The 25,130-nt window shown below is 58.8% G+C and overlaps 1 protein-coding gene across 1 annotated transcript in view; it reads left to right on the top strand.

Moving 5' to 3' along the window:
- The first annotated feature begins 4,145 nt into the window (after positions 1-4,145).
- LRRN2 (leucine rich repeat neuronal 2) overlaps positions 4,146-25,130 on the top strand; it is a 31,554-nt gene continuing 10,569 nt past the window's right edge. The window contains exon 1 of the mRNA XM_035346966.1: positions 4,146-4,511. The gene's annotated coding sequence lies outside the window, so the exon portion shown is untranslated. The remainder of the gene's footprint in view (positions 4,512-25,130) is intronic.

The raw sequence follows: 25,130 nt of genomic DNA, 5'->3' as shown, positions 1-25,130 counted from the left end.
CTCCGAATGTTTTTCGAAACCGAAATCAATGGGGGCTCAGAGGTGGATGCTCAGTGCTTATCGATCCGGCCCTTAGCCTCGCCGTGCCTCGGCTGATCTTGAGGGATTTGGAAATTATCCCCCAAAAGAGTGCTGGAAGACAGAATAAAAATGTGCAAAAAAAATTATGAATATAACAATAGCATTTTAATAGCTCCTGGAAGCGAGGATTTGCTGATAACCCCGGTAACGCCTGGTATCAGTCCGTGGCCACTTCAGATGACACAAAGCCTCCGCAGGACACCTGCCCCCGGTTTGGGCTGTGCTAGCCTCTTCGTGCTTTACCCAGCTGCTTTTTGGGGCATTGCTGCCAAGGGAAGGAGGGCGGCTGGTCCCTCACGGGAGCACCCCGGGTGCCAAGGGTGACGTTCAGCTGCCCTGCCGTGGGCACCAGCGATGCTGTAACTCAGGAGCAGCAGAGCCCGTGTGAGTTACGGCTCTGTCCTGCACCGCCGATAGCCCTGCCGTAACTCACCCTGCTGCGGGAACTGACTTGGTTTATTCTGCACAGGGGAGAGGAGGGAGGGAAGGGGTGTATGTCCTTTGGCTCTTGGGAAACGGCCACGGGCAGCTCCTCTGAACACCTGCAGGGTTTATGGGTCCGTTCTGCTGCCCGAGGGAGCTGCTGTTATGCCCTTAAATCACTGAAGAGCAGCAATAACCGTGATACCACCACCAGCTGCCACGCACCAGTCAGGCTGAGGCCATGCTCCGGGGGTGCTGGCGCTTCTTGCCCACCACATCCATCCCTGATGGGATGCAGCAAAGTCAGGCTTGGCTTGGAGATACCTGGGAGGAAGAAAAGGGAGAAACCTCTGCTGATCCTGTCTGCAGCCAACCTGTTGTGGGCTTGCAGGAGCAGGCCCTGAGGATGGAGGAAACCTCCCAGGAGCTTCACGTTGGCTGCCTCTGCCCAGGGTGGCGTTGGCAGCTGCGGCCCTAGAGCAATTGTGGTGCTTCTTGCTTTCCTTTGGCTGTTCTCCCTGCTGGTGAGGCCAGCCCCCTGTGCTTTCCATGCTTTTGGATGTAAAATTAAAGCCTGGGGGCCTGATGTTAGCTGCTGAAGGTGTGGGTGGTGCAGAAACGGGCCTGGTGCAAAGGTTTCGTGGGGTCTGGGGGTCACCGTTACCCCTTGCTGGAATGGGAGGAGGTGTGGGTAAACATTGCTCTGTGCTTCCAGCCCCAGGTCCCTCAGCAATGAGCCGTGCCGAGCACCTGCACAGAGCCTTTGCAAGGATCGTCCTCCAAGGATGAGGCTTGGAGGGGATTGGGAGCTGATCCCGAGCTGATCGGGAGGGGAGGCAGAGGCAGTGGCGTGCCCTCTTTTCCAGATCTGTTGCTGCTAAGGCGTGCTTGAGGACGGCTTGCTCAAGCTTAGCCCTCCAAATCCGCTGCTGCTCTGTAAGATCACCTTAGTGCTCCTCCCCAAGGAGCTAACGTTGTGTCTTAAGGGATAAGGAGGGGACGTGCGGCTCCTTACAACCCCGCACGTGTAACTGGCTACGGGTTTTGAAAAAATCATCAAGACTGCAGGCTGCTCCTCCAGCACGAAAAGTTTTAACCCCTTGCACCGGGGGAATATGTTCCAGGTGACTTCAAGCGCAGGAGAGGCAGGAGAACTGCTGAAGCAGCAGAGAAAATAAATTAGTGCCATCTCGGCTAAAATCCCACACAATTAAAACCTGGATCAGGCTGTACTCATCCGCCTGAAGATAGCATCTCGAGAGTGACACGCATTAGTCATCATCCGCAGCAGGCTGCCTCGGGAGGAGCATGTTTACCAGCAAGGTGTTAGACAGAGAGGGCTCGAGGCCACCTGGGGCGGCTTCTCCCTCCCCGGCTGTGTCTGGAGCAGGGCAGCCACCTGCTTCCATCTCCTTGCCTCGCTGGCAGTGCAGGCAGCTCGCCTGGAAACCTGTTCCTAAAAATGCTTCTCCTGCACCCAAAGCGTACGGGGCATGCTGCCACGGTGGGTCAGCATCTCTGCCCTCTGCGAGGCAGGGAGTGCCCCACGTCACCGGGAGCGAGGTGACATTGGGGTCCCCATCCCGCAAATGGGAAGGGGGTAGTGATGAAGTGACCTGCCCGGGGCCGTGCAGGGAATCTGCAGCAGAGGAGGAGAAAAACAATTACGGCTAAGGGCAGGCAGCCCTTGGACCCCCCCCCCCGAGTTGTGACGAGAGGTGATTAAATGACCTGGGCCCCACGGTGCTGTGCAGGCTTCCACACAGCCTTGGCTTAAAGCCCTGCGCGGTTCATTTGGGTTCGGCTGTTTCTATGGCATTCGCTCGTCGGTCCAGCCCCGAGCAAGGTCTCTGCGGCATCAGCTGCTCTGATCGATGCTGCCGGGGGGGAGCTGCTGCTGCCCGACCTCCCCCAGGCCCATGTTTGGGGGCACTGGGTGCCCTGACACCAGCCTCTGCTGTCCCTGGGGACCTCGGGGTGCTGCGGAGGGACCCCACTGAATGCAGGAGCGGCCGCTCAGTGCCATGGGGACAGGGCAGCAAATGTCTCCCTCTCCCTGCAGATGAAGCCAGCCTCTCCGGCAGCACCACGTGGCCGAGCCAGGAGATTAAGCCCTGGGGCAGACGGGTCAAGAGCCACCATCAAGTACCGAGTGAGAGCCTGCGCCTGGAGAGCCCTCCGAGAGGGCAGATGCTCCCTGCAGGAGCACGGCGTGGCCTTGGGGCACCTCCTGCACCACGGAAAGGGCAGGGTAAGCTCTTCCTTCCTGCCCACAGCAACCCATCTGCATCCTATGCTCATGAGGATGCAGCATTGGACCCTTTGCAATGGGCTGGCACGGGCAGATGTGCCTGAAGTGGGGGTCCCGGGGGTCCCTGAGCACCAAGGGGTGCACAGCATGGACAGGAGAGGGGCTCCCCCCTACTGATAGGGGAAACACAGACACCAGGAGTGCTTCATAGGGTGCTCACAGGGTTTTTGCGGAGAGGCACAGCCCTGCCTGCCCCCGTGTTTGGATACAGCCTCCTGTGTCACCCCTCGTTATTTAAGAGGCCGTGAGGGGACATTGCAGCTTGGACTCTCGGCCCATGCTGCGCAGCGTGTCAGTGCGGCTAACATTAAGCGTGTGCTCCCATTAACTATCCGCTTAAATGCTTTGCTGAACGGGGGCCAACATGCCAGAACATCACCCATTTGGTTTGGGCACATGGGCAGGCAGTTGATGGGATTGAAGTCCTGCCAATTAAATCAGGTCACTCCGATCTCGCCTCTTCTCCCTCGCCGGCGCTGGCGCGTGTGCGCTCGGCTGTTCTCCATCCCCGCGGTCCAGCCCAGCACCGGAGGCGAGTGAATGTACGCACGAGATGGAGACCGAGCAGCCACTGTCACCCTGGGGGCACGTGGCATCTGCAGGGCTCTGACTTCAGCTGGGAAAAGCATTTTGGGGGAAGCGACTGCTGGCAAGCAAACAGAAGCCGGGTTTGTCTCGGCACCAGGAAGGTTCCCATGCTGAGTCCTGCCTCGGTTGGAGCACACGTCTGTGCCTGGCCCTGCAGAACCCCGGTTCTCCCTGGCTGCCTGCAGTCAGTCTCTCGGACCTGGCCGCAGGCTCCTGCAGTTGTTTACCACCAAAAATTTGACTTCGTAATTCAATCAAAATTAGGACTGGGTTAAAGTGGGTTAAAGAAGGAGCAAGTTTGGCTTGCTTGCAATCCTGCCCTATAAGAGTCCCTGGGGTATGGTAAATCTGCCTTTCTTCCTCTAGGGCTTTATTTCTCTGCCACAAAACCCATGGGGCATCCGCGGTGTCACCGTGAGCAGCCTGGGGACGGGGTTGAGGTGAGCAGCCAGATGGCTCCAGAAGGGGAAAAAAAATGTTTTGGGGGATTTCGGCCACGAGCCCACCCCCTCGCCACCCTCCCAGCACATCACCAGGCAGTTCTGTGGGTGAAACCCCTGCGGAGACCCCATGTCACTGGGTCTGGGGGGTGCCAGGGGTGGCCGTCCCCACGTCACCATGCTGCCCGCGGGTGGTGGCCGGTGGCGCAGTGCCTGCCAGAGCCGCAGGAGTTAAGTGTGGGGCTGGCAGGAGCTGGCTCAGGTGGGTGGCACGCCGTGGAGACAAGACTCGAGTGAGGAGGAGGAGGAGGAGGAGGACGGAGAAAGGGAGGGGAGAAGAAGGGAGGAGGAGGAGGAGGAGGAGGCAGCAGGGGGGAGTGCTGTGCGTGCGGCCGCAGCGGAGCCGTGCGAGGGGAGGATGGCTGCTTCTCCCCGCTGCCTCTGGGCCGGGCGCTGAGGGCGAGCGTGGCAAGGGGTGGCCTGCTGGCCCTGGGCCCCGTCCCCACAGGACAGGGACAAGGACAAGAACCCCGCTTCAACGGGTCCAGCGCGACCCCAGCCCTTTGTCTGCTGGCAGGGGCTCGCGGGAGCCAGATGAGCGGGCGGCCGCGGCGGGGAGCAGGCAGACGGATGCTCACGGCGCTGGGGGACGGGAGGAGAGCCCAAGGGTAAGTGGGGCTCCGGCCCCGTTACCAGCATTTTTGGGTGGTTGTGGATCTGGGGGGGGGCTCCTGTGGTGGGGGCTCTGGCACCCAGCACTGGCTGCTTTGCTGTTTTTTTTTTTTTTCTTTTTTTTTTCTTTTTTTTTTTTTTTCTTTTTTTTGTTTTTTCCCTTCCTTCCAGTTCTTTGCTTTCTCTTTAATCCTTGGCACAGATGGTGAATGGTGCACTTAAAAATAAAAGAAGGAAAAGTGGGTGGAAATAGGAAATGCTCACAGCATCTGTGCCTCGCGGGTGCCTGGTCAGGAGGGGGGACAAGGGGCACATCAGGAGGGCCAGGGGAAGGAGAGGTCCCCCGGCACTGATGGCAGGAGCTGGATTCCCCGTCCTGCCTTGGAAACTCCCCTGGGATCGGGCTGGTCCTCACCCGGGCACCGAAGGGGACGCGGGGCGGCTGTGCTGAGCCCCACGGCGATGCAGTGGGGCTGTGCTGGTGCCGCTGGGACCGACATGCAGCCCTGCGCGGGGACGTTGGCAGGATGCGATCCAGCCAGGAGCAGCGCTTCCAACGCCTTAACCCCTCTGTGCCCAAGCCCTGGAGAAAACCGTAAAGGAGCAAATTTCGGTGCAGAGAACTGGCTGTATCAAATTAACCAGCTTCGGCCTTTGGTCTCCCTCCTCCTTCCCAACCCAGTTTTGCCCCCCCCCCCCCCGTGCCCAGCACAACCCACCCGAGGGGCAGGGCAGCTTGCCCAGGGGCGGCAAGGCAAAAAGAGATGGGAAAGCAAAAGGGGGGGGAGGGGAGGGGGCAGGGGGGCAGATGCTGTGGCCCCTGGGCAGTGGGTCTGCGCCCGATGGGGGGGGTTTGGGCTCGGGGCTGGGGGGCACAGCCCTGGACTGAGCAGACAGAGCCACTGCCCATCGCCTCCCTGCTGCCGGTGGGGCAGGAGAGCAGGGGGTCAGCTGCTGGCCAAATCCTGGGGGCTGCAGCCCCCTGACCCAGGGGAAGTGGGTGCTGGCTTGGGGGGGGCATCCAGCCCTCAAGCCACGGGGATGGCCCCTGGGGGAGCTGAGAGGGCTTGGGGCTGCTCTGCCAGCTCGGCTGCGCGGGAGAAGCCTATGGTGCCGTTTTTATGATCCCTCTGCTGTTTTCATGTTTACCTCAACCCTTCCTAACCCTTCCTGCAGCCCCCGCTGCTCTGTGCTCCGTGGGGAGCGGTGGGGGTCAGGGCTCCCCAGGACCCCTGCGCTGTGGTCAGCCCCGTGGCTGTGCACTGAGCCTGCCCGTCTCATCCTGCCCTGGTGCTGAGCCAGGACCCAGCCTCTGCTGTAGTTTTGTGGCTGAGCAGCCCTGCTCCTGCAGCCTGCATGCAGGCAAAGCTCGTGGCAAGGCTGGGAAGCAAATGTTGCTTCTCTTATTTCTGCCCCTAAAAGCCTCAGCCCCATGTAGCTGCGGGGTCGGTGCAGGTTTCCTGGCAAGCTGCCTGCCCCTGCCGTGGGACTCCTCTCGTGGGTGCCCATCGGTCACCGGTGGTCAGGTCTGGGACGTGGGACACTGTCACCCAGCTCCTGTCCTGGCAGGGGATCCTGGTCCCCGTGATTCGGCCCCCGTGCAGCGCACACAGCTCTTCCCAGCACCCCTGAATCCCTTTCCCCTGTGCAGAGCCGGGTGCTGCTGCACCGGGTCCTCTATGGGCGGCGGGGGCTTGGCACCCACTGGGTGCCAAATCCAGGGACAGGTCCCTGCTCCTCACCCGTTTTATACCCCTTTACTCATAAGGGTGGGATCTTTTTTAACTCCCGCAGTGTAAACCAAGGAGCTCAGCACCAGCAGCTGGGGCTGAAATGCATCAACACCCATTGTGGAGCACACAAAATTCCTGTGGGGCAGGGAAGTGGGGAGAGTTGGGCAGGCCCTCCCCAAACCCACTCCACTTCGTTAGGCCTTCGGACTGGGAAATCTCCCCCGGCAGCGCCATGCGTTGGGCTTGGGGAGCCCCCCTGAGCCTCGGTGGGCCACAGAGACACCGGTGCCCACCACGGGGCAGAGCATCGGCAGCTCCATCACATCACAGCCCCGTCTGCTTTGCAGAGCCCTGCTGGCTCCCGGCAGCAGATGGTTCGTCCTCGCTCCTCGCCACGGCCATCGCCGCTGTCTGGGGATGGGATCCCAAATTTCTGGCTCAGTTCAGGGATGGGGCGTGCTGGGAAGGTCCTGAGCTGGGTGGGCACCTGAAAGGTGAGACGTCACCATCAGCACCTCTCCGAGTGCAGGGAGAGCCAGCACAGGGCTCTCTCCCTTTTTTTATTCCCAGCAGAAGAACACATCTCGGGGCTGACCCTGCTCACTAATGCCTCTTCCCTTCTGCGGGGCTTGTCCTAAAAGACAAAATTCCCGTCTGCACAAGGCAGATTTCCTAAAGGGCAGAAAGGATGGACCAGGGTCCCTGCGGGGTCCTTGCAAGCAGGAGCTCACCACTACCCCTCTTTGCCAGGAGGCACGGCGAGGTGGGAGGCACCCGGTGGCTGCTCTTCCTCAGCTCAGCACGATGGGGAAGCACCTGAGCCTCGGCTTCTCCTCCTGGAAACGGGAAGCTTGTTCCCGGGGAAATGCCCTCCCCTGTGCTCTGCAGCGCGAGCTGCAGCTCTCAGCCCAGCCCTGGCCACCAGAGCCCCGAGGAGGAGGATTGCAGCGGGAGTGCTGCCTCCTGCTTGCTGAGAATGCGTCGGGAATGGAAAAACATTAAAATTAGATGAGTTTAGAGCTTGCTCTTAAGAAGGGAGATGGCTTTTTTGGGTTTGGGGTTGAGTTTAGGCTTCGTTTGTTGATGCACTCAGCCCTGCAAGCAGAGCTTTTCCAGGTGACCCCTGGCCATGCCCTGGCCACCCCCTGCATCCTGTGGGGCTCTTCCACGTGTCCCCAGGCGTGTCCCTTCCAGTCCCTTCCCCTCATTCTGGACCGGCCCCATCCCAGGACAGCAGCCAGCTCACAGGCGGTGAAATAAATGCGCAGGTTTGGCAGTGGCTGAGGGCAGAGATTTTGTGATAAATATACTGAAAGTGGGCTTGTAGAAGGCTGTTCCAACGGGTGGGTTTAGGAAGGCAGAAAATGCCAGAAATCGCCCTGGGAGCAGCAGGGGGTTGGCAGGGGGTGGCAGCCCCCAGACCCGTCCCCATTTACTGCCTGGCAGGGGTGGGCACGGGGTCCCCTTGGCGTGGGAAGCGGGGTCCCACCAACACCCCTGCGCCAGGTGGGAGGGATGGGGCCCGAGTGCCCCCCGTGCCCCCCGACATGGCTCACGTCCTCACGGCGGGGGCTCCCCGCGAGCTGTTTGCAAACACGAGGCAGAGCAGGAATTATGTGGCGGCTCTGCTTGGCATGTAATTCTGAATAACAAATAAATATGGGAAAATTGGGATCCGTTCCCAGACAATTCACAAAGGGCTTAATTGGGACTTAAGTGGTGCCTAAGTCTTGTGCTGGCTCTCTGCACCGGGGTGCTTTTCACCCAGACAGGCAAAAGAGACAAACTTAGTCAATAAATTACTTGTGATAAATTATTCACCAGCTCCACTCAGAATTAATGCCAGCCTCCCCCTCCAGCAGCTTATAAATGCTCTGATACCTTCTGACCCCTCCAGGCTCCAGAGCCACCCGTCGGATTTAAAAGCCTTTCCCCGGCTCTATTAGAAAACCATATTTTGTGGCGTTTATAACCAGCCATAAAACAACCGTTCTGGGACCAAGCCTGGCGTGGGGGGTCGGAGCCTGCCTGCCTCTGTCCATCCTGGTGACCAAAGCGGAGCTGAGCCCGTTTGCAGGTTCAAGCTGGGAAAATTGCTTTGCACGAAGACAAGCCGCTGTGCCTCTCCCAGGCTTCCTAATGCTTGCTTTGAATTTAAAAGCCTTCATCAGGCAGGAGTTTGTAATCAGCAGAAAGGGGGGTTTTGCATTTCAACCAGCCTTTCCCCAAGGCAGACGGAGCCAACTCCACCTCTGGTTTTGGTGGAAGAAAACGCAGGGAACCTCCTCTCCCTGCGCCCCAGCTGGCCCGCGTGGCCAGAGAGCAACGGGCTGGAAAAACTGGGGGGGGGGGGGGGGGAAGCTAACAGCTGGTCACCTGAAAATAGAACAAGAAATGCTTCTTTGTTGCTTTGTTTGTTTTTCTAGTGGTGAGACGTTACAGAAAAATGAACCGCTTCGTTTCATGCTGGAATAAGCATTTTAATTAGGTGTCCGTCACTCTTTCGTAGCATGATAATTAAATTTAATTCAATGGTTCAGTTGTTCAAAACGTAGTTTGGAGACGCCTAATCAAAGCCGCTGACTTGACTTCAGAAGTCCTCTCGGCCTTCAGACACGTTGCTCCGGGAAGCTTTGCTGCGTCTGATCCGAATTTGCAAATCGCTGCAGTCGATCCGGAGCTGCGTCTTTCAGCCAATGCTTTCAGAGACATGGAAAATTTTCACCGGCTCCTATTTCTGAGTCACTTTTCCTTCCTCCTACGTGCTGCCGCTGCTCCAGGCTGGGCAGTCGGGCTCTGGGAGGGCTGGGTTTGTGCGGCGCGGGTGCCTCACCGTGCAGGATCCGACCCCGTGTCGAGCATTTGGAGGGCTGATGAGCGGGGCTGGCTCCTCCGGGATGCTGTGGGATGTGAGGGCTGTCCCACCGAGCTGCCTGTCCCCGGGCTGCCCCCGTGTCCTGCTGAATCCCCTCTCCTTTCTTGCCTTTCCATCAAGCTGTTAAGCAGAACCAGCCACTCTCCAGATATCTTTAAGGCATTTTAGCGTTTTGTTGGTTCCCGTTTTGCTGCTTCGCCCTCCCCGGCTCGGCCACGCCGCGTTCTCGCTGCTGTGCTCGGGTTTTAATGGCAGCCCCACGAGCGGGGCTGTTTACATCTGAGAGCCGTCGCTTGCCGTGCCCAGATCTCTGCTCAGGGCTGGCAGCAGCGCGACTGCTGCAGCTCTGCAGCACGGGGGGCCGGGGGGAGCCCAGGGGCTCCGCGGTGCTGTTCGCTCAGCTCGCACCGAGCGGCAGGGGAGCCTGACATCGCATTTTGCTTGATTTTCCGTTTTTATGGGTGCTGAATGGAGACGGAGAGCGGGAGCAGCATGCAGATGGAGTCGTTTTCCTCTGGGAAATTGCTGGTGTGCGTGGAAGGGAAAAGGGGGGGGTGGATGCTCAGCATCACGGAGCAGATCCCCATGGAGCCGTGTCCCTCTCCCACCCCACCAGGGGCTGACGCAGCGTGGGGTTGGTGCCCCTCCAGCAGCCCTGCCCGGGGCTCGGGGCCATCTTCATTTTTCCCAGTGTCCTTGGTGCAGACGGCCTCCTCGAGCATCGCCTGTAAATAATGGAATTAGGGAGCTCATTAGCTTTAAAAACCCCAGTGGGGAGCGGGGAGAAGTTCGCAGCTGGAAGCAGTGGAGAGGCTCCAAGCAGCTCCTGCCTTCCCCGGGCTGAGTCCCCCCCTTTGCACCACCTGCAGAGGGGTGGCAGCAGGGTGTCACCTTGCTGTCCTGGGGGGCAGGCAGCCCCTCAGCCCCCTCCTGCTTCAGCCAGGCACCAATCCTCCTAAAACCCCCCCGGCTGCCCCAGGGTTGCCCCCCCGGTGCGGCTCCCCCACCTCCGCAGCAGGCAGGGATGACGAAGAGGCGATGAGCCACTAATGCACTCCGGGAGAGATCTGATCCTGTGAATAAACCAAAAGGGAAAGAAAAAAAAAAAAAAAAAAAAAAAGAAGCAAGATCCCAGGGGGGAGGCGGTGTTTGTGAATTAAAGACAAAGTGGGTGACATTTCCGCCAGCCATGTGCAGCTGCGGCACGCCGCCAGCGTGGGGGGGACCCAGCGTGGGGCCACCGAGGGCTGCATTTCCCAGGGAGGATGATGAGAGCAGCAACTTCCCCTGCTCTGCCAACAGCCAACACTTCAGCTCAATCACACGGCCGATACGGTGGCGTGGTGATGGCAGGGAGCCTTGTGGTGCTGGGTGGCAGCTTGCTGTCACGACACGTGTGGCGTGGGGGGGACAGGAGCGGGGTTTGGCTGCGCACTGGTGGCACCCAGGGGGACAGGGGTGGTTCTGGGCACCCGGTGGGATGCTGTGGGTGAGGGAGGGTGCAGGAAAGACAAAGGGGGGAGAAGCAGAATGGGGATTTTGTTTTCCTAAAGCATTTGTCAAAATGAGCAATGGAAAAGGAGCGGTGTGGGAGGCTGGGCACCAGGCACCGGGCTGTGCCAGGCTGGATGAATGGTCCAGCAGCTCTGCACGGGCGGGAGAGCATCACCACCAGGGCATGGCCTGTCCCCGTGGTCCCCTAGCTCCAGCCCAAGCATGGGGGTGTGGGGCAGCCCTGGAAATCGGGGTCTTTGAAGTCAGCATGGGGGCATGAGGGAAGGAACCACCGGGATGCTCCTCGGATCCCCGTGCTCTTCCCTCCTGTGTCCCCTGTGCTAGCAGAATGAGTCCTGTGGATCGTGGGGGACTCAGTGGTCCCCATCCCCTAGGAGGTGTCCCTGGGGTCTCTGCTGGTGGCTCCCGAGGCACCCTCAAATCCCAGAAGGACGCCGCCACCTCCCCAAACCCTTCCCGTGGCTTCTCCGGGCACCGTGCGGGGCTTTGCCTCCACCCCACCGCGCGCTGCTCTGTGCCCTCGGAAGGGGCGAAGCATCCCCCGAACGCCGTGCATGGCAGTTGCTATGGCAACCACACATTTTTCTTGGGATTCCTAATGACTTATTGGCATTTGCAGTAATCTACTGCTTTTTTATTTTTTTGGCTGTCGGAGGTTGATGTCCCTCCCCTCGGCCCCGAAGAGCGGGCGCATCCCGCGCGGTGCCGCAGCCGGGGTCGGGCTGGGGGGGCTGCCCCGGTGCTGCCCCACTTGGGCACAGCTTCGTGGGGAGCAGCAGGGACAGGAGCCCCCTGCCCACCCTTTGGACGAGGCAGGGGCCAAATCCCAGCTTCCTTTATCCCTGACAAGGCTGAGAGGAGGCCGGGAGGGTACGGCCACGTGGGGCTCAGAGAGGAGCGGCTCTTGCAGGAGCCAGAGGCAGCAGAAAGCGGGGAAACAAGAGGGGCCCTGTGCAAACGGGGTTTGTGGGGGCTCTGGGGTGTGGCTGCTGCTTGGGATTTCCAGCCGTGCTGGCAGGACATCCGAGGTTTTCCTTGGTGAAACTCAGCCCAGAGAGACAAATCGATGCTCTCTTTTTTTTTAATCCCTGTTTAATACCAAAAGCAATACTTCACCAGGGTCTGTGGGGGTGGCTCAGGCACTTCCTAGCTGCTCACAAACGTCTCGGAGCAGTTTGTTGGGATGGAGAGGGAGCAGTCCGGCCCTGTCTGCTTGAAAGCACGTCTTGGACCCGGGGCTGGCCAACGTTTGCTTTGACAAACAGTTGGAGGCTTTTTCGGAGATCGGGCAAGTCTTCTTGCCCTCACCTGGGGCCAATTTCTGGCAGCTGAATCTGTACCTGGGTCCTGAGATCCATGCAGGGTTTTCAGGCAGTTTTTGGCCGGTGAGAGGGGGGCTCTAAACTCTTCTGCGTAATTCCTCAGAGCCGCAGCCCTGCACTGCTCCCCTGCCTGGAGGGATGCTGCTGCTTGTGCTGCGTGTGGGATGCGGAGGGCGAGCAGAGGCTGGGCACCAAGCAGCCGGCAGGGCTGGGAGCAGCTTCACTTCCCCCCTGTACTGCCACCCGCATGCTCTTTGTGGCTGCCACGTCCTCATAAGCTGCCAAAACCTCAGCTTCGCAATTACTGGCCAAAGTGTTGCACCCTGAGCAGAAACCTGCGTGTGCAGATAAAACACCAGGGATACCTGTAGGCTTTATGGTCAGGAAAAGCACCGAGGCAGGGGGTTGCTCCCATCGTTTGCTGGGTTGTCCCCAGCCCAGGGCAGCTCTTGCTTTGCTTTCTCTCAGGGGAGCCTCTGCCAGCCTGCGGAGGGTGGGCTGGGGAGGACCTCGTGTCCTTAGGGCACCTCCAGGGCCACTCTGCGGGGTCCTGGGGCCCCCAGGAGCTGCTGCAGAACTCCAGCATTTCCACAGCCCCACGGCCACGGAGGCCAGGGCATGCCAGCAAGATAGCAGGGAGAGACTTCCCCGTAATTAGAAATTAACCTGATTTCATGGCACTTATAAGCAGTCGCGTTGCCATCCTGACCCTTCTCCTTTTGAAAACCGAGCGGAGCAGGGCTGGGCTCCAGCCCCGGCTGCTCTGGCCCCATGGTACCTGTGTGGTGTGACCCCTGGGTTGCCATCCGCCCCTAGGGCAGCCTGGCTGTGGGCACTAAACCCTGTCTGTGCCCCTACAAGCCCCTGGGGCTGCCCCCTGGGGACCTCTCAGCTCCATTCCCTCCTGCAAGAGCAGCTTAATCCACCAGCAGAGGGACAAATAGGATGGAAATGACAAGGGGCAAGCTCACAGGGGACAGTTAAGTGTCAGCTGAGATGGCCGAGTGCTTATAGGGCTGTGATGCTGCTCGCCGTGCATCCATGGCCACCTCCTGTCTGGGGGTCTGAGCAGCCCCACTGCGCATCCAGCACTGGGAGGAGGCTGGAAGATCCCAAAAGCAAGTGTCCTGGGGAGCCCATGCTGCTGGGGGCTCACCCTGTGAGCCTTTCTCGGGGGGTTGGGGGTCTGGTACAACGGGGACAGAGCCAGGTCGCTGGCCTCTGCTCTCAGCACTGCCTGGGCAGCACTCCCTGCCTGCAGCAACGCTGCTTAGCTGAAGAAATACTGTTTGCAACAACAGGCATCTCTAGAGAAATAACAGCAGACATCCCATCACGGTTTAGACTTTAATTACACTCAGGAATTCTTTCCTTTTTTTTTTTTTTTTTTTTTAGCTTTGTTTAATAACCTGTTCCTCCCCACCCACCCATCCCTTCTGAAGAAAGTTTAAAGAGCCTCGATTCATCCCTCTGAAGGGCCTGGCATCAAAACACCGCAGTGAGAGCATTTCTGCCCAAAGCAAGCCCAGGGAGGGAGATGGGGCAGCGGGCAGTGCTTGGCCCCAGTGCCCCTGCTGCCAAGAGCTGCTGTCCCAGTGCTTTAACTGGGAGGTGACACCTTATTCCAGGAGCGATTATTTTTTGGCCAACACAAGGACATGGACGTGTCCTCCCTAGGTGCTGCCCTCCTCTCTGTCCCCGTCAGAGCCCAAACTTTGGGTTTGTTTCCCCACCAGTTTGCAGCGTGCCACGTGGGGAGCAGAGCTCAAAAACCCTTGACATTGCCCCGAGCATCCCCTCTCTGCAGGATGCTGCCCTTGGCCTTGGTGCGGGTAGGAAGGGGGGAGGTTTATGGGGTGGGGTGCTCTGCAAACGTGCCAGCCCCGACGTCCTTGTCCCTCACTCCTTCTGGCACCATGCCATTCAGCTGGGGAAAGTCACTGGGGTTGATGCAGCACGGGCAGCATCTGCAGTCCTGCTCGCCAGGACAGGGCCACCCTGGGCAGCTGCCAGCTGGTCTGAGGGACAAGATTCCTGCTGGATGGGGGCAAAACCTCTGTGCAGGTGCCCAGGGGGCTGGGGACCCCGGGGTGTCCGAGCAGCCAGGAGCACCACGGAGCAATGGGCACTTTCTTGGGACTTGAACATCTTTGGAGAGCAGGCTCAGGCAGCCTTTCCCTGCATGCTGCAGCTCCAGGCACGCTACTTGTTTATTTGATTATAGGCATGCAGAAATAAATGGAAGAGATGTAAGCATCCCTCTTCGCTCCCTGCTCCTGTGCAGTCCTGGCTTGATTTTTCACAAAGACTCAGTGTCCAGGGCTTCAGAGCTGTCTGCATCAGTCAGCCGGGCTCACGGGAGATGAGCCCTTTGAAAACCTTGTCCCATATTGTTAACGAGCCCGTTCCTCCCGGCGGGCTGCCCTTGTTTCCTCCAACCCTAACAATCTGTGGGGTCTTCTGTATCTGCGGCTTACAACAGAGGGAAACGGCGTGTCAAGGAAATATATATCATAATTTCCTGGTATGCACCTGTCTCTCTGGCGCGCACACCGCTGCAGGGCACAAACACACACTTGCGTGTATTATGAGCTACTCTTGCTGTCATGTTGTCGCAGCTCAACAGGCGTGTACAGCCCCAGGAGCTAGCGCATCCCCGTGCCCGGCTGCTGGCAGCCGCTGCCGCAGCGCTCCCCGCTCCGTGCCGCCAGCTCCCCCCAGGCTGCCGGGGCTTCGGGAGCTGCTCGAACCTTGGATATATGCGGGGAAATGCCCCCCCGGGCCGGGCTGGGACCCTGTTTCCAAAGAGGGGAGCTGCGGACTGCAAGGGATGCTTTAAGTATTGCAAGAGGAGAGCGAGAAGGAGGAGAAGGAAAAGGAGGAGGAGAGGGAAAAGCAGCCCCTCTGCCAGCGTGGTGCCTGCAGCAGGTTGCAAAGGACCCCGCTGCAGATTGCAGGGGGGGCTTGCTGGTGGGAGAGCCCTCGCCCTGCCCAGCCCGCGCTCCCCAGGCTGCGGGGCCGATGCCAGCCCGGGCTCTGCGGGGAGCCGGTGCCCACGCAGGCAGCGCGGTGCCCGGGGAGCCTGCCAGCGAGCCCGAGGGTGGGAGAAGGCAGAAGCTGGAGGTCTCCGTTTCCGCTGAAATCTGGCACCTTCCCCCTCTCTGGCAGCCCCATTGGAGCTATAATTATACCCGAGCATTCGCAGCACCCTGCACCCAAGCACCCTGGGGATAAAGAAGAGAGAAAATAAATTCGAGCAGGGTGCTCTGAAGGGGTGGGCTTGATGGATGGGAGCTGGGCTGACACGGCGCTCAGCCCCGGCTGCAGCGCTCCCAGTCCCATCGGGAAGGGGCCTGGTGGCTGGAAGGGACAAAGCCACCGTGCCAGCTGGGTGACAGGGGGTGCTTGGGTGCTCCGGCTGCAGAGGTGGCAGGTCCCATGGGTGCTCCACTCCGCACCAGGCACTGAAACCAGGAGTAAGCGACTCTGCAGCTGCTCAGGGTGGGCTGTCAGAATACAGAGGTGGTTTGGGGGGTCTGCAGCCCCCTGGGGGTCCACAGCCCGGTTTGAGACCCCCGTCGGGGCAGGATGTGGCTCCTGGCTGGCGAGCAGGCAGCAGCGCGCACAGCAGCACCACGTCTTCGGCAGGGTTCGACGCCGGCCCACCTGGGATCGCCAACAATTAATTTCCCCAATCTGCACAATGATCAGCTTCTGAGGCGAACAATTAGCCGGTCACAAATTGTAATTGTCATCTCAGTTCTGATTTTAATTTGGCCTAATGAAGGCTAAGTGATTCCGTCTCGCTCCTCCTCCCACGGCCCCACCGCTCCCCCCACCGCAGCGGGGACACGGCGAGGGGGGGCAGCGGCTGAGGCCCTCCCGGGCTGGGGAGTGCTGGGGAGGCAGGGGAAAACATTAATTTTTACTGTGTGCTGCTTGTTTTCAGACATCATGGCCAATAAAAGTTTTATTTAAAGGGAATTGGCTGCCTGTGTCCGTGCATTCTGGTTTGTCACAGCCTGTTAGCCTCTCCCACTTGCCCTTTGAAGCGGGGGGCTGTCGTTTAATCTTCATTTGAAGTAACGCAATGATTTTTCCCCCTTCTGATTTTAACTCACTGCTGCTTGTACATCTCTGTCTGGGCCCCCCTTCCCGTCCCCACATCCCCACCGTGTGATCATCCGCAGCACCTTTCAGATCTAGCCGTGCTTCCTAATGAATTCGTCGTCTCACTGAATTGCCTTTCACTTTAATACTTAATTTAGATTGAAGAAGGAGGTGGCTGGGTCTCGAATACCAAGTGAGCCTGTGGCGTAGCTTCGGCTGCAAGTTGCTTGCTGCCCGGCGGGGTCGGGATGAGAAATGTCGCCCAGTTTGGTGAACTTTGCAAAACTCCCCCGCTCCTTTCTGCAGACCTGCGCACGCAGCCGTGCCCCCCTCGCCTCCATCCTCGGTGCAAAGCAGGCACCCGGGTTGTCTCCAGGCTGCAGCAGCCTCGGGAGCTGTGTCTGTGTGTGTCGCATCGCTCAGCTCCAAGAATCCCGGCCCCTCCTGCTCTGCATCCCCCGTGCATCTTCCGCAGGGTGAAGTGACAGCGAAGTGTTCCTGAGCCAACAGCAGCTCTGCCACACACAGCTTGCCCTGCTCCCAGCCCCGAGGGGCTGCAAATTTTAACACGAGCACCAAGGAGAGGGCTCCTTTGTCCTGATGGAGGCCGAGCCTCTGCTGGGGGCAGCTCTTTAACGGCACCAGCTGAGGCTGCAGGGGGAACGAGCTGCCTGCAGGCAGTAATCGCCCAAACCTGAACACGGCCTGAGCATCAGTTTTAGTGGCTTTGTTTAAAATTGAAAACACACTTTCTGTGCCCTCTGGATGAACAGAAAGCTGGTTTCAGAGCTCATCCAAAGGCTGAGAGGTCAGGGCTCAGCGTGCCCTTGAGCCCCATGCTGGGCCTCGGCTCCCCTGCGGCGTGCAGCAGCCCCGGAGCCTTCCCCTGTTAAAACCCGCAGCAGCGAGCTGGGGGCAGGAGGGAGGGGAAGAGAAGGGAAGGTGTGAGCGAGATGAGGATTAAATGGCAGCTACATCACCAAATCTCTCAGGGGAAAACACTGTCTCCAGTTTGGGGTGGAGAGGTGGCAAGGAACTCACGGCGAGCACGCGATGCGTCTCCAGGCGAGTTCAAGTGAAATCATGTCCTGCTTTCAGCCTCCTGCAGCACCCAGCCTGCCGCCAGCAGTGTCACGCTGGGACCTAAGCCGTGCATACCCTCACCGAGCTGTCAGCTCGGTGCAGTGGCCTGGTGACCCTGTCTCTCCTGCCACCAGATTTATGTTTTCCCATTTCTTCAGGCTTTTTCGGGAAAAGCCAGCGGCGATGCTGCCCCCAGCGCCCTCCGCTGCCCTCACCTGGGGTTAGAAGCACCGTGCCTCGCAGACACCTTGGGCTCAGTCACTGATTCAGCTAGCTGCTTGCATAATTGAGGTCAAAGCCCGTCTTGTCCGAAGCCAAAAACAATTAAAATCTCTCCTGGAAGGCCCAAAGCCCAGCGCCGGCTGCATCCTTGGCACCGCCATCCATATTTCTCCCTCCTGCATCCCCGGCACCACGCACCCCACTCTGTGTTTGCACTCACTGCAGGGTCTGCAACCCACAGGCTGCCCCCTCGCCCCCTCAGACCCCTGCATCTGACCCCGTTGTTCCCATGAGCGTGCCCCCAGCTGCAGCAGCCCAGCCCTGCTCAGCCACGGAGGATCACAAAAACCTTCCCCAAAAACCTTCCCAAATTTGACCGAATCGGCGTTGCGCATTTCAGGGTCACCGGCACAGCTCCCGCTGTCACCGAGATGCCGAGTGGCAGCTTGGGGAGAGGTGACACCACCGCTGTGAGCTGTAATCAGCTAATGACAGGGGCTCATCAGGGCCAGGAGAATCCCGTCAGAGCCACCCAGGAGCCAAGAGCTTAATTGGGCAGGTGCTGGGTGGTGGGGGGGGGGCGCTGAGCGGTGACGCTTTGCTGGGAAGTCGGAGATGTGAAAGTCGGGCTCTGAGCTCATTAACTCCCAGCCTTGAGGGGCTCATGGCAGATATTTCTCAGCTGGTGGGAGGATCTCGGTGGCAGAGCGGCTGCGGGTGAGTGGTGAGCCTGTCCTGTGAAATTTTGGGAGTGTTTCCCTGTGATGGTTTCATTTGTGAGAGCCTCGGGCTGTAAATCTGCGTGTGCAGCCTTGGGGGAGCCTGGCCCCAGCGCCTGGGTGGTGTGAAGGGGAGCTCGTCCCTCTTCTCCCTGCCCCAGAGGAGGACACTGGGAAGGTGAAGTCCTTTTATTTGCCCTGCAGTACAAGGAGGAACTTGGCATGTCGTTACCAAGCAGGTTTTTCCTTGAAAATTGCTTTTGAATTTCTCTCTTCCCTTACCACACGTACGCACACACGTGCCTGTATCCAGCACCAGGTTTATTTGTTTTACAGTCCTTTTAAACCCGTGATGGCCCACCTGAAAGTTCCTCCCAAAACAGCCCCTCTCTGTGCTTCCGTGACTCGAATGGACCAACAGCTCTGGAGTCAGTCAGGCGAGGGGGATTTTCTGTGTTTTTTTGGGGGGGAAAACAATATTTTGTCAGTTCCGACAGTGGTGATGAGTTGATCTCAGGCTGTTTCTTCCCCCATGAATCTCCCAGCCGTGTAAACACAGGGGGGCTCTGGGGGGGATGTGCCCACCTTGGGGATGCGCCCACCCGGGGGGTTGCATCCACAGCCCTGCTCCTGCTTGCTGCAAGGGGAAGGGGCTCGCTGGAAACACACTCACAGCCCTGCCCTGTGCTCAGCTGCCTCTGGCCTGGGGGGGCTGCATTTCCAAGCCCCTCATCCTGCAGGAGAGGGAAGGCTTCCCCAGCAGGGAGGCACTGTCGGAGCACCCGGGGGAAAAGGCGAGGGGACGCAGCAGCTCCTTTCCCTCCATCCCAAGGGCTCGGCTGCCTTGCAAGGCTCTGCCCTCGCATTGTCCCTTGCTGCAGCCCCTGTCCTGGGAGCAGCCCGAGCACAACGGGGACGTGATGCTGTGCCATGGGTGTCGGAGCAATTGCAGCCCCGTGCATGTGCCGATTGATGCCGAGCAGCTGCAGCGGCCCTGGAGGAGCACGCTGTGCTCAGGCTGGGCTGCTCTGTCAACATCTTCAGTCCCTGGTAGGGGGATAAACACTTGCCGAAGCCTTTCCCAGCTGGCTATTTTCACAAAACATGTAGATGTGTAATTATCTCTCAATTCCAAGGGCTTAAAAGCCCTTTGAGGGGAAGGACAGGGCTGTGCGACCCCTGCATCAATTAACACGCCAGCCCTGCCCCGCCAGGTCGCCCCGTCCCTCTGCAGCCTGGCTGCGTGCTGGATCTGGAAGGGAAACTCAGGCTGTGGCTGTGCTTCAGCAAAGCTTTGCTTCTGGAGGCAGGAGGCGGCCGGTTTCTCCCCAGCCATATGGACTCTGCGTACATCCCCGCTGAACTGCCTGTGCCGTACACCAACCCGTCTCGCTGCCAAGCTGGGAGCCCTTAAATAGGTGGGACGAAGGCAGCAAACCTTTTCCATTTTCCCTTCCTGTTCCTATCCGGTGCTTTTATTATTATTATTATTTTATTTCGGATCCCCTTTGAATGACAACTCTATCAAAACAGCTCATTTGGAAATGTCAGGTCCATTCTTGATAAGTCATCAGTCATGGTGATTGGTGCTGACAGACGCCCTGCAACGGTGCTGTGCTATCTAATACACTGTGCTGCAGTCTTTTGTAATATCACATTATTTTATTTATTCAGCATGGCATGAAATCTCTCCTTTAGGAAAGGGGAAGGGGAAAAAAAAATTAACCCTTCTAGCGAGGGTTCCCTTTCTGGATAGTCCATGGGGGAAGCAGCAGGACTCAGTTTTTAACTGGCATTAGCAGAGTTTGCAGCTCAGGATGTCTCTGAAGAGACAAAGGCAGGATCCTGGCTCAGAGTCCATTTGTGTTGTAGTTTGACACCTTTTTTTTTTTTATCCTGAGCCCTGTTTGCCTCGTGATTTACTGCTTCCCAGTGCCCAGGCTGAGACAGGAAGGATGCAAACCCCAAATCCCACTGAACCTGGGACTGCCCAGCTCCATTCCCCTCTGCTCCCTGCTGGGCACCGTGCGGTTATTCCCGCAGCCGTGCGGGGCAGGAGGAAGGCTCGCTGATCCCAGGCTGGATCAGGGAGGAATTTTCCCTCTTTATCCTGCGCCCCACCTCTGCTGCGTTACGTGCTGAGGTTACACGGCGATGGATTTGCTTTCCTTTCCCATCTCATGGCCCGAAGAGGGATGAGACTGGATGGATTAGGGCCAAGATACATCCTATGCAGTGCAGCTTTTTGGGGTCACAGCTCCGTTCTCCCAGCCTTGCTGCAGGGCACAGCACTTCCAGTGCCACCATTTGGGGCTGGTTTGGGGACCCTGTCTCTCCCCGCCGCTGTTTCAGCTTCACGGAGCTGCCGTGGGGCAGGGTCCAGCCGTGGTCCCTGGGGTGCTCCCATGGGTGCCCCCCGGGACGGGGCTGGCCATGGTGACCAGCCGGGTGGGCTGCGACCAGCGGTGCCCATCCTGGGAGCTGCTCCCCTGCATCCCCTAATCTGCATCGCAGAGCCTTTGTTTGCTCTCATTAACGTGTCTGTGAAGTGCCTGATGTGTGAAATATCCTTTTTATTAGCTGGAATTGACGGGGCCGTCTGGGACTCGCGTCTGCTCTGCTTTTAAGGCCAGGACTCTGCAAACCAGCCTGGGGTTGTCTCGCTCGGTTCCTGGTGCGCTCGGTATCAGCTCACAGGCATCTCTCCTCCTCCCTGAAACCAGGACTGGGACAAGCCATGGTGTCACCCTTGGGTGCTCTCCCTTGAGGTCCTGCAGAAAACATCCTCCAAAGGAGAGCAGCGAGGCAGAGGGGTCTGCTAGAGCATTTGCCTCTGCCTTCAGTGCTGGGGCAAAGAGCTGGAGCCCCCCTGGATTGTCTGCTTTAGGGATTTATCTGGTTTTCCTGGGTCCCCTCAGACTCCCGGCGCTTTCCCCAGGCTGTAGAGGAGCTCAGCAGCTGTGGGAAATCCCTCCCAGGATGAAAGCTGGGTGGGAATCTGAGGAGTGGGAGCAGCCCGTGCAGTGCCTCAGCCCACGGGGGATGTCTCAGTCTCCTTTCTTTTCCCTCCTCCCCCACCATTTTCTCTCCATGTTCATTTCCATCCCCCCATAGCCTGAAAGCACCAGCACAAAAGGCCATTGACAGGCAGCAGACTGCAGACTTAAGCCCCTTGCGGAGGCTGCCGAGCCAATGTGAAAGCCTTGGCTTCGTGGCCAGCCTGGCCAAGACCAAGACCCCCCCCCAAGGAAGACGCCCGCCTCGAGTGCTGTCCCCTCAGCTGCTTCCTCTCCTCCCATCCCGGTGCTCCCATGGCCCCGGGGAGCTGTGTGGCAGCCGCGGTGTCAGTCATGGGAGCCTGCCACCAGAAAATGCCAGGAAATGGCAGAAAAGGTGCCCTGCTAATGGCACAGTGACGTTACCAAGCAGGATGCGAGGCTGCAGCCACCTCCTCCTGCAGTGAGACGTTGTGGGGCTGTGTGGGCCGTGGGGACCTGCCAGCCACTCTGCGGCTTTTGGGGGCACCGCGGTGGCCCATCACATCCCCCCCTTTCTCCACACTCCTGTTCGGTGCCTGCGTGTCGGAGCAGGACCTGGCTCTCCCTGCTCCTAAGCCTCGGACTTCGGGTCCGTGGCGAGCTCATTAGGAAAGACCTGGAGGTGTTTTCCAGGCAGTTCAGGAGCTCGCCTGAATAATTGAACAGCGCGGCGGGGAGGAGGAATGGGGGAGCTCATTACAGCGCCGGGGCTGTTTGTCTGCCGGCCGCAGCACGGCGGTGCCAGGCACAGGCTCTGCCTGCGGCACAGCTCCCTGCTGCCGCGCGGCGCTCACCGCTGCTGCGCACGCCGGGCTGGGGAAGAAAACCATTGTTTCGTCCTCCAACCCCGCAGGCTGGAGGTAAGCCTTGCGAGCAAGGTCCTGGTGTGAAAATGCAGTGGAAAAGGGGCACGGGGTGGGCACAGCAGCAGCTCCCCGGAGCATTTCCCCAAGGGCGAGGGTCCCACGTGGGCTCCAGACCCACGGAGCCCAGGGGTGGGAGCCCAGGGTCCTCATCCTGCCCGCAGGGAGGTGCTGGGCGCCGCGCTGCTCTGGGCTTTGTTGATCGTAGGTAACATTTCCTTAAGCCTCCGTGTGATTAAGAAGCCAAATGGCATTTGAAGCCCTGCGCGAGGCTCTCAGAGGCTCAGCGATGGCTTTTGCAGGGTGAAGGGCTCTAAATTAGCTGTTGCCACTCAGGAGGAAGATCCAGGAGATAGCTCTCTGGAAACAGTGACGGTGCAGCAACAGTTGGAAAGGGCAAAAGGCAGGCGGGGGATTACTGGGGGAGAAATAAAGCAGCAGAGCAGAGCCAGGGGAAGAGCCTGCGCCCAGCAGCAGCCTCTCCTGCTGGGGTGGAAGGGGCTGCCGTCAGCCCTTCCTCACCCTGCCTCCACCTTCATCATCCCCTCTCCGCAAGGGATGGGCTGGATTTGGACTTTCTGAAGCGTGAACACGAGGAGGAGGAAGGGGTTTGCGCTGCAGAGGCCGCGCACAGCCGGGGTTCAGCGCCTGCTGCAGCCCGGGGATGGTGCCAGTCAGCTGGGAAGCATCCAAAAATGCACTGAGATACCGTGCAATGCAGCACGGATTTTTGTTAGGGACTCAGAATTTACAGAACAGAGTACAGTCCAGCTAAACCTGAAGATCCCCTGTCCCAGCCTCTTTATTCCGGCCAGCCAGAGCGGTGACAGGCCAGCTTTTCCACTTGGTTTTTGCCGGCCATTTACAAATGCCCAGGTTAACCCTGAGACCTGGACACCAGCCCTGAGATTCCCAGGGATAAAACCAGGCGACCCCGGGGCTCTCCAGCCAAAAGGAGAGAGCTGTGGGCTGCTTACCCCCTGTAACGGGCCTGGGGCTTCCCACAGACGAGGGAAGGTGTGGGTGCCTCTGTGCATGGCCCCGCGGGACCCTCGGGGGCTGGCAGAGCAGCCTCGGGCACTTGCGAGTCCTTTTTGGAGGCAGGCAGAGATGCTGTAACCCTTCCAGAGCCTGGAAGCGGAGAATAGGAACAACAGGCTTCTTTCCCAGCCCTCCTCATTAAAAAACATCCAAAGCCGAGGGGGAGAAGCATCCAGATAAGGAGCGGGCACTGCTCCTGCCCGCCGGCTCCGGGTGGATCAGAGCGATAGCGAGGTACAGCCAGCGGAGCTGTTTGCTTTGCACACTCCCCGGCAGCTTTTTTATCTCCCGGCTTCCTCCTAGACAAGCAGAAATAACGCTATCATCCTCCCTGCCAGGAGAGATGTGGGAGAAGGCCCAGAAACAGCATCCCTGCATCTCCCTGCACAAAACACGGCTTAACCGAGGAAAGAAACACCCAGAAAAGTCGGCAGAGCAGCAGCCCCAAATCGCTGGCTTCAGAGTCTGCTCCCTGCCTTGCGTAAATGATTTTTTCAGGGATGAAAACCCCAAATTGCAGCTCAGGGCTGGAGAATGGCTTTGCCCTTCCAGCAGGTGCCTTTGCTGCCCTTGCTGGGGAGGGCAGCAGCTCCAGCACGGGCTGCAGGGACCCACGAGGGGTTTTCCACCCGTCCCCCCACGCCACCACCCCGCGTCCCCCCGTTTTGTTTGTTTGCTTGGCCGGGGCTGAGGCTGCAGAAAGGATGGGGCGGGAGCATCCTCCCATCCCTCGAACCAGATAGCAAGGATGCGGAGCTGCATAATACGACAGAATTTAATAAAACGCCTCAAACAGGCAAAGTTTTTCCTTTGCCAGCTGCTTAATTAAATTGCCTAATGCTGTTTGCGATCACAGCACAAACTCCTGTGTTTAAAGACCACAGCGTTGCCATGGCACTAACCCGGCGGATGGTGCGGGGCCGTGACAAAGCATACAGATGAGGGATGCTGGGGCCGGTGCGGGAGGCTCGGTTGCCACGGTACCGGGGGGGATTGGGCGGATTGTGGTTATTTATTTATTGGGTTATTTTCTGACGCGGCGGCAAACTCCTCGCCGAGGTCTGTGGCGGGATCTTTGCTCTGAACGGAGCAGCAGCTTTTCCATCCCAAGGGCTCAAAGCTGCTTGTTCAGAGCTGAGAGCGGTCCCGGCCCCGTTGGACAGGGAAGAAACAGGAGGCGTTTGGTTTCCTGAGACATCACACACCGGGTTTGTAAGGACTCAGGACCGGGGGAGAACAAGCCTGAAGTGCTTTGCTACGGCCCCAGCATAGGGCTGTGGATGGAGAAATCCTGACCGCCAGCACCAGGGTGAACCACCCACATCCCTTGGAGCTCTGCACGGGCAGAGGGGTCAGATTGGAGCCCTTGGGGAGCCAGGTCCCCTGCTGGGGTCTCCAGCTACAGCCAGGCAGGGTGCTGAGCCCTCCCGTGCTCTGTTTGCCCTTGGTGCAGTTTTTCCCCTCGCCCCGTGCATCTCTCCTGCATCACTGCTCTCCATCGCCCTCGGGGGCTGGGAAGTGAAGGCAGCCGTGGCTGGGGCATCATGGCTATAGCTGATTTGGAGGAACTGCTGCTTCCTGTGAAAAACTGAAGGTCTGGGTGGATGCTGGCCCTTGAGGTTTCCTCGCTCAAGCATCAGGTATTTCACAGAGGAATTCCTGCCATTTTCTACACCCGTATCAGCAGCAGCCAACTCGAGATGCCGGCAGAGGCATCCCTCCTGCTGGCTGGCTGGGTGTCACCACCCCCAAATTGCCCCGTTCATGCTCCATCCCCTGATGTGCTCAGTGCCACCGGGCAGTCCCTACACCAGGAAAGCCTCCCCAGAGCCTCGGGGCCACCTGAAGAATTTATTTTCTTTTCCCCTTGCCCAAAATGTTACATCTCCGCACCATCCATGCCACCATTAACCCCAGATAATGAGTTGACCTCTGCAGCTTAATTGAGATTTAATATGTCAGTTATTGTATGTTAAACAGTGGATCATTAAAAACATTTATTCGAGATTAACAGCTATCTAATAGATACCATTAGTATCAGAGTTATAGAGGTGGCTAATCCAGAGTGCGTGGGATTTAGTGATCCCCTGGGAT

Source organism: Oxyura jamaicensis, chromosome 26 (assembly GCF_011077185.1).
Source record: "Oxyura jamaicensis isolate SHBP4307 breed ruddy duck chromosome 26, BPBGC_Ojam_1.0, whole genome shotgun sequence".
In the NCBI taxonomy this organism is placed as follows: domain Eukaryota; kingdom Metazoa; phylum Chordata; class Aves; order Anseriformes; family Anatidae; genus Oxyura; species Oxyura jamaicensis.
This window is presented reverse-complemented; position numbering and strand designations above follow the sequence as displayed.